This window comes from Artemia franciscana, chromosome 19, assembly GCF_032884065.1.
Source record: "Artemia franciscana chromosome 19, ASM3288406v1, whole genome shotgun sequence".
NCBI lineage: Eukaryota > Metazoa > Arthropoda > Branchiopoda > Anostraca > Artemiidae > Artemia > Artemia franciscana.
The window spans coordinates 36,392,884-36,407,216 of record NC_088881.1 but is presented as its reverse complement, the minus strand read 5'-3'; the positions used below and the strand labels follow the sequence as shown (position 1 = coordinate 36,407,216).

General features: G+C 36.0%; 1 protein-coding gene across 4 annotated transcripts in view; it reads left to right on the top strand.

Moving 5' to 3' along the window:
• The window catches only part of LOC136039622 (microtubule-actin cross-linking factor 1-like), a 74,445-nt gene that overhangs the window by 38,848 nt on the left and 21,264 nt on the right, over positions 1–14,333 (top strand). For 2 of the 4 annotated variants that reach the window (XM_065723517.1, XM_065723518.1), the window contains one exon: positions 9,212–9,900. The exons of 1 other annotated variant lie outside the window; for it this stretch is intronic. The gene's annotated coding sequence lies outside the window, so the exon portion shown is untranslated. The remainder of the gene's footprint in view (positions 1–9,211; positions 9,901–14,333) is intronic. One more of the 4 variants, XM_065723519.1, reaches the window with a different exon arrangement.

The window sequence follows — 14,333 nt, the reverse complement described above, 5'->3', positions numbered from 1 at the left end:
AACACTATTATGCAGCATAGTGCAATTCCTGTCTCGGTGGACTGCAAGGGCTGAAACCATACAAGCAGTAGTCAAGTTGTTTCAAGCAATCATTTCAGCCATTGACGAATTTAAACAGATAAAGAGCGCCAATGCGAAGACGAAGGCACAAGCTAGCAGCCTTCTGAAAAGGATTCTAAACTTAAGATTTTACTGCCTGCCTCATGTTTATGAAGAATATCATGTATAAGATCTGGATAGCAACACAAATAATTGAAGAAAAGCAGACCAACATCAACAAGGCAATCAAGATGCTTGAAGCTGTAAAGAAATTTTTCGAAAGAATATTGAAGAATGACATCAACGATTTAGTCGACAGTGTAGCATTGTTTGCCGGATGGATGGAACTCGATTCAGAGGCAGACTTCATCAGACATCATAATTGATGACTTGGACCATTTTGTTTTGACAGCCGAATTCAGTGTCAACTTGAGATCTCAATGCATCATTTCTGTTGACTGCATTTCGGAATCCTGCTGAAAAGATTGATTACAATGATGAAAGATAATCTCAGAGCTTGACTTATCAACTTTCAGCCATTTTGCTTCTTACTTCAGCCATCTTTTAATAAAGGGTTTTGGTTGCAGATATCTAATTAGTAACAATATTGCTCCTAAATCCAAGAAAGAACTTCAGATTCTACTGCTCTTTAAGTCAACCTTGAAGTTCTGTTCCAGTTTTACCACATCCATATTTGCTTCAGAGACTTTGTAGGTGAAGTAAATCACCAGCAAATGTCAGCTTAAGCAATCTAATCGTCTTTGAGAAGTGGCCGCGACAACACTTATTCTAGTTGCTACTGCCAAAAGAATACGTAGTAAGCTAAGGTTTGTTAATAATTTGCTAAGAACTAACATGGTTCATTCACGACTAGATTCACTCGAGTTCACCGATGCCTCTGACTCTGATTGACTGAAAAAACAAGATTGTCCAGCACTACTCCACCTTTAACAAGAGGCGAATACAAGTTTAGCTGTTTTTAAGTACAAATTTATGAATGAGGTATTCCGCTTTAGTTTCTGTTTTGTCTCCATAGATAAGTACAAATGATAAAGGATTAATGTATGATAAATTTTCATGAGTCGTATAGTATGATCTTGAAGTTGTTTAAATGAGGTGATCTCATCCCCCGGAGCCTGGGTGCTTTTAGCCGCCCTTGCGTTCAGGAATTCTCTTCGGTCGAAATATTGTAGTTTATATTATCTTGCCTATAGAAAAAGGGCCTAAAAGTATGGGAAACTTATCAGACTTGTAATTTGCACTAGTGCTAAATAAAAACTACAGTCGCCATCTTGCGTTAGGTGTTTTTTTTTTGTTTAACTATAAACAGCTGCAAAATACCGTTATAGATACTTCACAATGTACAATGTTGTATATTATCCTTTTTATAGTTTACATGTTCTTTACTTTTTAAGTCAATTAAAAAAAAAACAAACAAAAAAACAAACAATTGCCCTGTTCTGGGATGGAGCAAATTTCGTTCTTCATACCCGGTAGACAGGCCCTACTCTAAAATATAGGTGACCACCAACAGCACTAGAAACCAAGAAGTACCTGGATGACAAACGCAGGGTTTCTAACTAGATACTTTTCAAGTCAAAACGAGACATTCCCATGTGCCTAGACACAAAGGAATAAAAAGAAAAAAAGTGACACATATTAGAAATTTGGAATATAAGATGGCAAAACAAACCAAATTTTGTAAATTTTAGACATAAAACGAAACATTTCCCAACTTACCATATTGTAAAAAAAATATCATTCTTCACTAAAGTTCTGATTTTTCTTGGTATTTTATTTTTTAACAACCTGATTTCGTCAGGAATGTCCTAAGCAAGGAATTATCTCTAAAGTAAGGGATTTACATGTTTATATGAGTTTCATGCTTATACATCTAAGTAATTTTGCATGAATGCTTATATGTTTTTTTTTTCGTTTTCATCGCACTTGATGTGAACTGGCCGCTTTGAAAGAAGTTTGTTTGCAAGGCGTCTTTCGGTTATAACTGGCAAAAACTAATCTCTAGTTTTAGAGATTTCAAGATTGAAATATTTTAGTTAAAAATAACATATTTTGAGATGCTCAGGGGTCTTAAGAAAACCTGCGAAAATGAAAAAAAAAATCTGGATTAACAGTGTAATACGAAAAGAATGCAAAATTTATATACTCATTCAATTAGCTAAGGCTATGCTTGGCAGAAATGGGCTTCTTTCTTAAGATTAAATAAAAAAAAACAAGTTTTTTTTTAACAGAAAGTTAGGAGCGACATTAAAACTTAAAACGAACAGAAATTACTTCGTATGTGAAAGGGGCTGCTTCCTCATCAACGCCCCGCTCTTTATGCTAAAGTTTGACCCTTTCTCTTAACTCTACTTTTTAAAACAGTAAAAAACTTTCGGCAGACTGATATTGGGGGTATGTTTATATTAACGGACTCTTCTGGCTGCTTAGAAATGAACTTATCTCTGTAGTAAAAATTGGATCCTGAATCAAAATTTAACATTCATATGTGTCAGAAATGAACTTTAATCCCACCCCTATATATACCAATTCAGGGTATGTACTTGCACATTAAGGGGGATAGGGGTAACGTTCAAGCTTACCTCTATTGTCAGAATTGCATCCTGAATCCAAATTTAACATTAATTTACGCCACATCGGAAATAAACTTTACCCCTACCATATATATACCAATCCAGGGTTTGTTCCAATTCAGAGTATATATTTGTATATTAGGGGTGGGGTTGGGGGTATCTTGAAATATATTTTAACCTACAAATGGAACTATTGAGAATGAAGCGTATTAAGAAAATTCGTGCTTCATAATGTGCCGAAAAATTTTAGTTAACACATTTGAAGGTGCTTCCACTGTACTTCAACCTAACTTGTTCCGTTCCGAGGGAATGGGGCAACTACGGCAGTTGCTCCGAGCAACGTGGCTTAGAATGTGTCGTGACGGGAGAATTGACCATTTTGATCTAATTTTTCACTTTAATTTGGCTTTACTTTTCTTATTTTTGGTTTGGAAGGAAGGGGAGGAGGCTATAATAAATTTTTCTTCAAGCACCTTCAACCTTAGGACTGGCTCTACCGCTCTTTTTCCTAATGTGTGCATATATGTAGCGTAAATTATTGCTTGGGTCATTCCATAGAGGAGTGGTTCTCAAACTAGTTTAGACACTGAACCCCTTTCTACTCAAAAAACCTTTAAGGTAGCCTACACCTCAGTTACCACTTCCAAGTAAACTAGCCTATAGGTTTAATATAGGCCCAATGAAATTGCCAGTCCTAGAGGTAAAGGGTTGTTTATCTTTTTGTTAGCCGGCCACGTTCCCCTTAAAAGATTTTGCGCACCCCCAAGGAGTGCGCTTACAACAGTTTGAGAACCACTGGCCTAGAGAACTAACTATAGAGAAGGGAACATGTTAAGAAAACAATTCTGGCTTCATAACAAGCATAATAATCATAGTTAACACATCTTGCATACATCCTCCCTGTACTTTGCCCCTCCCCTCTAATGTGTAAATATAGCCCAAATTATGTATTTAAATGCATTTGGCCACCATAACTTATTTTGCCAGTTTTTATTACGTCACAATTGATTCAATTTCCAGGTACACTCACAGCTTAGGCTATATAGACACTGTCTATATAGGCTTTGTCCATATAGGCTATGGGTAAATCGGGCTGAAACAAGAGATACGCCCTGCGAGAATAGCTGGAAAATATATAATTTGGGTTATATATTTGTACATTGTCAGGGGGGGGGGGGGCTGGGGGTAAAGTATAGATGGGCTGTATGCAAGATGTGTTAACTATGCTTATTCTGTATATTATGAAGTAAGAATTGTTTTATTAGTATGTTTCCACCTCTCGAGTTAGTTCTCTAGGAAAATACCGTCTTGGTACTTCCCATGTATTTGGCTAGTTTTTCGATGGAAACAATTTAAAACATAGAGTTGGGACTAAGTAAAACTTTAGCGTAAGGAGGGTTACTCGGAGGAGGGGACAGCCCCTTTCATCTACGAAAGAATTTATGTTCGTTTTAAGTTTTAATATTGCTCTTTACCTTTAGTTAAAAAAAAACTTGTTAAAACAAAACTATTTTCTGAAAGTTTTTTAGCTATTGCAGGTTCGAATTTGGCTCAACGTACATGAAAAGTTAAAACAAAATTTGCATTTTAATTTTGGCAAAGTATCCCCCCATGTAAAGTTTTCTTTGGAAAGTTCACCTCCAGAAACTACCCTACCAATGTGAAAACTTTCCGTATCAAATAACTGCTTCCCCACCGAAAATAATTCCCTCGATTCCCTCGAAAAATATCTGCATACTTTCCAATAACCAATAAACTATATAAACAATAACCTAAGTTCAAAGCTTTTAGCCATTGCCTCGTCGGTGTTCAGGGGTCAAGTTACCTTCAAAAAAGTAGTTATTAAATCTTTCAACTTTTTTAACCAAAACTGGCTAAAAGCCCTTTCCCCAGGGGTTGTTGAGGATCGTGTTATCTCCAGAGCCTTAGCTATTCTGTCTTTCAACTATGCTGAACGACATGGCCATCTCAAAATTTTCACCGGATGACTGTGAGAAAAAGGGGGGATGGGGCGTATTTGCCCTCTAATCTTTTTGGTCTCTTAAAAAGAGCACTAGAACATCAATTTTCGCTCGGATGATCCCTCTCCCGACTGCTGAAAAAAAAAAAAAAACAACAACAAATAAACGTACATCCGTGATCTTTCTTCTGGCAAAAAATATGTGATTTTCATTAAAATTCTTGACTTTTAGGGGGTCTTTCCCCCTTGTTTCGCAAATGAGGCAAATTTTCTCAGGCTGGTAGCTTTTGATGGGTAGACTAAACTTAATAAGATTTATATTTTTGAAATCACCATAATAAGCCAATTATTTTTATACATCATTTGTTGTCAAAATGTCGTTTTTTAAAGTTTTGGTAACTATTGAGCCGGATCGCTCCTTATTTACAGTCCATTACCACGAACTGTTTGAGTTATTCAAACTAAACAAATTCACATTGTCTCCTTGGCTACTACTTTCATTATGATTTGATAATATTCAGAATGCGAAGTTTTTGTTAATTTTTTTTTTTTAATCTGAATTGGTAATAAGGATGAATGTCTGGCTTTTAGATGCCGGATGAGAAATAAGAAGGGGATAACCACAGTCCAAGACACGGATTATAATATTATTGTGGTCCAAGACTCCAGAGAAGGTAAATGATCAACTAGATAAAATAAACAGGATTTTCTTTTTGGTTTCAAGCAAATCCAGTTTCTAGCCCAAATGAAGCCAGATTAGGAATATTATAGCCCAAAAACCGCCCCGAAGATTTTAAGTGACTTGTCCCGCGAAGTTGAAAATTTAATAGCCCAATAGATGGAGAATAGCCCACCCTGACAACGATGTCTAAATCCATGGTGCTTTATCATCCAGCTTTATTTGATTGACTCGATTTGCATTTGGTCACAGAGTGAAGTTTAAGTTTTTTTTTTTTTTTTTTTTTTTTTTTTTTTTTTTTTTTTTTTTTTTTTTTTTTTTTAATAGAAAACTCTGATTAAATGTTGGACCTGCGAGCCAATAGTTGACAAGAAGATAGTTTAATTAACAAAGTCAGAAAAGTTTTGTATAGGCTAGAACTATATCGTGACCATCGAGGGTTGAGGGAGGTGCATTCGATTGAAACCAACGTTGAAAAGCGCGACTGCCAAGATTTTTTTGTAGCTGAGCTCACGAATTAATTAGTAAAATCGAGATTGTACCGAAAATTTAATTCTATGAACTTTAATATTTAATGTATTATCTGGGTGTTTGTTTATCTGCTCAAAATGGGCCTTGGAAATTGGCAAACCAATATGGTTTATGCTATTAGCATCATAAATGGCGCAATAGGGCTAGAGCAATGGGGGGCACAATGTATTACTTGTTTATTTATTTATTTATTTTTTTAGACCAGGGCGTTTCGTGTATTAGGAGTAGTTGCAGAAACTTTGAAACGTGTTCAGTCGATTCAAAATTGAAAGGCTTTTTTGATAGACGAAAGTGATAGGAGTGGAACCAGCCACCCTCCCTACCACGCCAATCAATGCCCCAAAAATATCCAAGAGTTTCAAAACCAAGCACAAGTTCTAGATACGAGATTGACATAACTGCAACGGATCCGCTCTTTTGGGGGAGTTGAGAGGGGGGAGGGGTAATTCTAAGAAATTGGAAAAAATGAGGTATTTTTAACTTACGAAGGAGTGATCGGATCTTGATGAAATTCGATTTTTGGAAGAATGTCGTGTCTCAGAGCTCTTATTTTAAATCCCCACCGGATCCATTGACAATTAGGGATTTGGGGGGGGGGGGACCTAAACTCTTGGAAAACGCTCAGAGTAGAGGGATCGGGATGAAAGTTGGTGAAAAAAAGCACAAATCCTAGATAAGTGATTGACGTAACTGGAACGGATCCACTCTCTTTGGGGGAACTGGGGGGGGGGGGGGGCTAATTCCGAAAAACTAGAAAAAATGAGGTATTTTTAACTTACGAACGAGAGATTTGATCCTAATGAAATTTCATGTTTAGAAGGACCTCGTAACTCAGATATTTCGTTTTAATTCCCGACTGGATCCAGCGTCATTGGGGGGAGGGAGGGGAACCGAACATCTTGGAAAACGCTTGTAGCGGAGAGATCAGGATGAAACTTGGTAAGAAGCATAATCACAAGTCCAAGATACGTGACTGACATAACCCGACCGGATGCACCCTCTTTGTTAGAGTTGGGGGGGGGGCAGAAATTCGTAAAAATTAGAAAAAATGAGATATTTGTAACTTACGAACGGGTGATCAGATCTTAATGAAATTTGATATTTACAGGGATCTTGTGATTTAGAACTCTTGTTTTAAATCCCGTTCAGATCCGGTGATATTGGGGGGGGTGTTGGAGGGGTTAGCCGGAATTCTCGGAAAACGTGAAAATGGAGGTATTTTACGAATGGTTGATTGGATCTTAATGGACCTTGATATATAGAAGACTCTTAATTCTCAATTCTTAATTCGAATCGTATCTGGGGACATAGAGGGTTGGAGGGGGAAAGAGTCATTGGACTGGATCCAGTGTCATTGGGGGGAGGGGGAACCGGAAATCTTGGAAAACGCTTAGATTGGAGAGATCAAGATGAAACTTGGTGGGAAGAATCAGCACAAGTCCTAGATATGTGATTGACATAACCAGAATGAATCTGCTCTCTTTGGGGGAATCGGAGGGGATGTTAATTCGGAAAATTAAAAAAATTGAGGTATTTTAAACTTAAGAACAGGTGACCGGAACTTAATGAAATTCGATATTTAGAAGGAACTCATGTCTTAAGGCTCTTATTTTAAATCTCGTAAATCTCGACCCGATCTGATGACATTGAAGGAGTTGCAGGGGGAAACTGGAAATATTGGAAAACGCTTAGAACGGAGAGATCGGAATGAAAGTTGGTGGATAGGATAAGTAAATGTTGACACGTGATTTACATAACCAGACTTGATCCAATCTCTTTGTGGGAGTTAGAGGGAGGGGTCCGGTGCTCTGGCGAGTTCGGTGCTTCTGGACGTGCTAGGACGGTGGAAATTGGTAGGCGTGTTAGGTACATGCACAGATTGACTTGATTAAGTTGTTTTCGCCGATTCGACCATCTGGGGGGCTGAAGGGAGAGTAAAAATTTGAAAAAACGAGGTATTTTTAGCTTACGAGTGGGTGATCGGATCTTAATGAATTTTGATATTAAGAAGAACCTCGTGTCTCAGAGCTCTTATTTTAAATCCCAACCGGCATTAAGCATCTACTTTTTCTTTTAAATTAATCCATTGATTCTTAGAATTTTGCTAGAGCTCATGCCATATGAGCTCTTGGCTCTTCCGACCTCGTCACAAGTGCCATAAGAACTCTTAGCTCTTGTTGCCTAAAGATTCTTCTTCGATTTGAATGACCGCACACTAATTGCCTTAATTTTTTCTTTCTTTTTCTGATTTGAACCTGTTACACAATCATTTGAGTGACTGCGCATAATTGCCTTCAGTTTTTCTTTTTTCTTTGGTTTTGATGACTGCAAAGTAATTTCTTTAACTTTTTTCGTTCTTCTTTGATTTGAATGATTGCACAGTGTTTGTCCTAAGTTTGTTTTTTCTTTGATTCGACTGATTGCACTGTAATTTGAATAACTGCAGAGTAATTGTCTTTATTTTTTCTTTCTTCTTTTATTTGAACTACTGCACATTCATTTGAATGACTGTAAAATGATTACTTAGAATTTTTCGTTCATCTTTGATGTAAATGATTACACACTAATTTGCCAAAGTTTTTTTCTTTTTTCTTTCTTCTTTGATTCGAATGACTGCACAGTAATTTGAATGGCTGTAAAATGATTACTTAGAATTGTTCGTTCATCTTTAATGTGAATGACTGCACAGTTGTTTGAATAACTACACAGTCATTTGAATGACTGTACAATTATTGCTTAGGTTTTTCTTTCTTTTTCCACTTAAATTACTGCACAACAATTGCCTGAAGTGTTTTCTTGCTAAACCACATTCTTTTTTTTATACAGCAGCAGCTGAAACCCAGTAAAGATTGTACCTCGACTCATATAAGCACACATTTAAAAGGCGGACTTTTAAAGAAACCGTTAAGTGATAAATATTTCCTATGTGACGCTATTATAGAATTCGTAATTTGCATTCAAATTCGAATGAAGCTTTCTTTCTTCAAGTTGCATAAAATATATCAAAAGATTAGGGGATGTTGCAATCGGATATTGCAGATGAAAAAGAATGCCAGGATTTGGCTAAACTCGTCCCTGGGCTATAAGAGATATTATTCTACTAACTTATTTTTACTAAAAATAATAATGTATTCAAAAATAAACAACTGTCAATAACAATATAAACAATATTAGTCTACTTGCCTCTCTTTTCACCCTCTTGATTACAAGAAATTGCATTGTTAAGAATATTTTTTTCTTTAAATTAATATACAATGATGTTGATCCACGTCTGTCCCTCCATCTTAATGTACATGATATAAAGCAAATTTGGGTTATTTTTTTTATTAAGTATGTAAATAATAGTAAAATAATGTAGTAAATAAAGCAAATAAATACAAATGAGGAGTTATTTTTTTTTTTTTTTAGAATCTGTAGGAAAACACATGCTTTAACAACCTCAGCTGAACTCGCCAGAGAATCAAATTGCTGAACTAGTTTGAAGAAAGCCCGAAACTTCTGTTGTGCCTGACTTGAAAGAGAATATAGATGGCATTAGTAGTCGATGGAAGGATCTGATGGATAAGATGAAGATTCACGCTGATCTCCTAGAAAAATCAAAAGAGTTCCAAGAACTGTGCGATCACTTCAACAGTTGGCTTCCTTTGCCATGGGTGTCCTTTGCCCGGTTGCTTCAGACCCCCTTCTGTCCATAATCAGCTTCAACAAGTTCAAGTTCTCTATGATGAATTTAAAGAAAAGGAGAGAAATATCCCAAACCTTGATAACCTAGTTTATATACTTATGGAATCTACCAATCAAAACAGTTCTGAAGCTAGAAAAATTCATGATCGAGTTAACGGAATCAATTCGAAGTGGACAGATCTGATGGGTCGACTAGAGGATCGTCATAAGCTACTCAATGCTGCTAGATGTATGAGTAAGCAGTTTTCGGCTAATTTGAATCAGCTGCTTGGAAGCTGTACAAAAAATTTGCAGATGATTGCGATGACCTGTCCATTGTGAAGGGGATATTGAGGAAGCACTCAAACATGTCAATGCCTTGGAAGATCGATTGAAAGCTCTTTGGCCTCTATAAGCTGAAGTAGACGCTGTTGGTAAGTTTGTTTTTTTCAGTTTATTTTCGAAGCTTGTAGGCTATTAACAATGGTTATCAATAGGTTGTATCTCAAATATGGGAACGCGTTCTAAGCTCACACTGGTTATATATGAAGGAACACAAGAAATGCAAAAAAAAAAAAAAAAAAAAACACAAACGCAGGTGGTTTTTAGTCCATGAATAAAACAAAAAGACAAAGCAGATTTTTTTGAATATATGTACTGCTGAATACCAGAGAATTTTGTCGCTCGAGTAAAGATCTCGAAAGACGGTTTGGGCCCAGAACGATCCATATTTTTGTCCAATATGTGGCAAATTTTAAGATCTTGAGTATAGAATAGGACAGTACTACTAGTATAGAATAGAGTAGCACTATTTGTCTCTTGTCGTATTTTTGGGGGCCTGTTCCCCTAATTCAATTTTTGTTTTTTTGGTGGCATTACGTTTAGGCTTATTTGAGAAAATGCCTTTAATTTGTATTATTAATTAACAACGGTTATTAAGGTAAAGCTTCAAGCTACTCAATTCAAAGCTATGAAAATGCTCTCATACTTTATTATTTGATTTGCAAAATAAGGAACGCAAATTAAGGGTGACTACTATTTGGATGAGACTCTATCACTAAGTTATAAAATTGCAATAAAATACTCGTTTTCCAATTTGATGAGGGCATTTTTTCTTCAGGAAAGATGGCCAAATAGGGGAGGAGCTACATTTTTCTCTGGGGAGGGTCTTCCAACTCAATGTTCCATTTAACTGGTTAGGTAATTTTTCCCTGAGATTTTTTATTTGGGGTAACTTTTGGGTCAATGTTCTTTAATTTTTCTGTAGGCAAAATTAGAAATTTTAAGACAAGAGGAGGGGGACTAGTGATACAAAAAACTACGATAAAGAGTATAAATACTATAGAACCATTCTGAACGTATGAGTCTTCAACAGACAAATTTAAAAGCATACTATGGAGATATGACCGTGGAGACATCGAGGGGGTGCATCCCTTCGTCAATACCTAGCTTTGTTTTGGGCTCGAGATTTCTTCCCCAAGGCTCATAGAGGCTGCGTAACACGTTAATGTCTTAGACTTCAGGATAGTAATCACTGAAGACTACACTCAGTAATCCCTATCCTGAAACCCTATCCTCAAACAATCCCGAAAAACACAACAAATACTTACCCGACCCAAGGGGTCTTCAATCCTGAAGACCCCTGCATGATTTTGAATTTTTTTTTTTTTTATGTTGAATTCTGAAAAATTTGTTGTTTTATTTATATCTAATACTGTCTTATGGATGATATAACATTACCATTGGAAATATTATAAGAATACAAAATATGAATTTAAAGTATTAGTGAAAATAAAGTCTGATTTTTTCGATTGGTCAATAGGTATCTTACGCTATATATGTAACCGTGAATGTCGAGATTCACTCGTGAATGTCAACAAAAATATAGTCGCTTGGTGTATTAAATAAAAAAAATACAAGTTTTTTAAATGAAAGTAAGGAGCGACATTAAAACTTAAAACGAACAGAAATTACTCCGTATATGAAAGAGGCTCTTCCTTCTCAACGCCCCGCTCTTTACACTAAAGTTTGACTCTTTCTCTCAACTCTACATTTTAAAACATTAAAAAACTTTAGCGTAAAGAGCGGGGCGTTGAGATGGAAAGCCTCTTTCATATACGGAGTAATTTCTGTTCGTTTTAATGTCGCTCCTTACTTTCATTGAAAAAAACTTGTTTTTTTATTTCTGAACGTTTTTGAATCAATGCATGTTTTGATTTTAGCTCTCCGCTGAGGAATAATTAAAACGAAATTTGTATATTTAATTTTTTTGGCTAAATGGCTTTCTCATAATTTTGATCGAATGATTTTAAGAAAAAAAAGGGCGGGGGAAGAAGCCTTGTTGCCCTCCAATTTTCGGTTAATTAAAAAGGCAGCTAGAACCTTTGATTTTTTACGAATATTTTTATAAGTAAAAGATATACTTAACTTATAAATTAGTTTACGTAAAGAACTTTTGTATTCTCATGTTTTTATTACATATACGAGGGGGTTCGCCCCCTCGTCAGTACCTCGCTCTTTACACTAAAGCTTAAATTTTGTCCCAATTCATTAAGAATGACCCCTGAATCACAAAAGCCGCAGAATAAATAGTTGAAATTACTAAAGATATTTAGCGTAAAGAGTGAGGTATTAGGAGGAGGTGAGCCCCTCATATGGGTAATAATTTATGTTCGTTTTAATTTTTAATGCTGCTGGTTACTTCTAGCTGAAAAAAACGTTTTCATATTTATTTTTTCATTGTTTTTTTTTAAGTAATGCTAGTAAATCCTGCGCTCCCTTCATGGAAATTGTCTTCCCCCATGACAAATTCCTCGATGGAATGTTCCCCCAGCATATCTCCCTCTTCTCAACCCCTGCCTCCAACCAAAAATCCTCCTGAAAACGCCTGTACACTTCCCAATAACCATTACTATATGTAAGCACTGGTCAAAGTTTTGAACTTGTAACCCCTCCCACGGGGACTCTGGGGGATTAACTCTTCCCCAAAAACATAGTTATAAGGTTTTTCGACTACGCTCAATAAAATGGCTATCTCAGAATTTTGATCCGTTAACTTGGGGAAAATAATCAGCGTGGAAGGGGGCCTAGTTGCCCTCAATTTTTTTGGTCACTTAAAAAGGGCACTAGAACTTTTCATTTCCATTAGAATGAGCCCTCTCGCAACATTTTAGGACAACTGGGTCGATGCGATCACCCCTGGAAAAAAAAAAACAACAAAAAAACAAATCTGCGATCCATGATCTGCCTTCTGGAAAAAATATTAAATTCCGCATTTTTGTAGATAGTAGCTTGAAACTTCTACAGTAGGGTTCTTTGATACGCTGAATCTGATGGTGTGATTTTCGTTAAGATTCTATGACTTTTAGGGGGTGTTTCCTCCCTATTTTCTAAAATGATGCAAATTTTCTCAGGCTCGTAACTTTTGATGTGTAAGACTAAACTTGATGAAACTTATATATTTAAAATCAGCATTAAAATGTGATTCTTTTGATGTAGTTATTGGTACCAAAATTCCATTTTTTAGAGTTTTGGTTACTATTGAGCCTTTGTCGCTCCTTACTACAGTTCTTTTCCACGAACTGTTTGATTTCTGAAATATTTGTTAAATTCCTGACTTCCACCAGTGCATATCGACGTTCATTGTCGACTTATTGACGTTCTTTCATAGTGGATATTGAATATCGACTAATTGTGAATGTTTAGCATTTCTGAGCTTTGTATTTTCTTTTCCGTAATTAAGTCGCTATACGCTTTTCCGCGATCTTTCTGGGAGGAATGATTAAGAATGTAAAGCACTCAGGACATTTTTATTGAGAAAAAGAAATAACAGCAATAAAAAATTTCAGGTAGCGCAAATTCTGGATATGTCTTGATTGCTGAATTCTCTACCCTTATCTGATTGCAATATTGCTGGAGCACCAAATATTGGAAATATTGAAAGAACATGGCGTGCTACTGCTTTTGCCCTCTTTGTTTTCAAAGGTCGTAGTTGAACAAACTTAGTTAAATGATATATCATTATGGACATAAATTTGCCATTTCCGTTTAACTGCAAATCTATCAGATCAATTTGGCGTCTTGAGTTTAAACTAGAAATGATCATTGGTTTCACAATGCTGGTCTTAGGTGCACTTCGTTTCATTTGTCATTGTTTGCATAAATTTAATTACAACATTACAACCTCATATGTCATATTTTTGCATCTATTTTGCAACTCGTTAAGCATACGTCTTGTTCCTCCATGGCCTATTCTGATTTGAGCTTCTTAAAGTATACTGAACAATTCCTCGTTTGTAACATAATATTGTATATTCGTTTCTCCTAGTTATAATGTTACAAATAACTTTTCTTTATGATGCCTAATTCATTGCAGTATCCGTTCCAGATAAGTCAGGGTATTGGAAATTTTTTTTTTTAGAAAAACGTTGATAAAACGTTTTAACAAAACGTTGCTGTCATCATCAGACTTTGCATCAAACCTGACACAGACTTTGCATAAGATCGGCAAAGTTGACTGAATCCAGATCAAGATAAGGATTTGATTTTTGTTTCCTGTCTTATCTCTCAGTTAGAGATAAGGATTGGGATTTTTTCTTCTCTTTTTGACCCTCACTAGATTATATCTGTGATTGTCGACATACATCGGTGAAGGTCCGAATGCACAAGAATGTGATGATATATTTGACCTTTCACTGACGTATTTGGTGTTAGTTGACATTCCCCGGTGAAAGCCGAAATTTACCATTTTTGGACATTCACCGGTAAAAGCCAACATATACGATTTTTGGACATTCACGATAACAGATGTACCTTAAAAATTTAAGAAAAAATCTAGCAGTCAATTTATAATAGAAAACAACTCCAT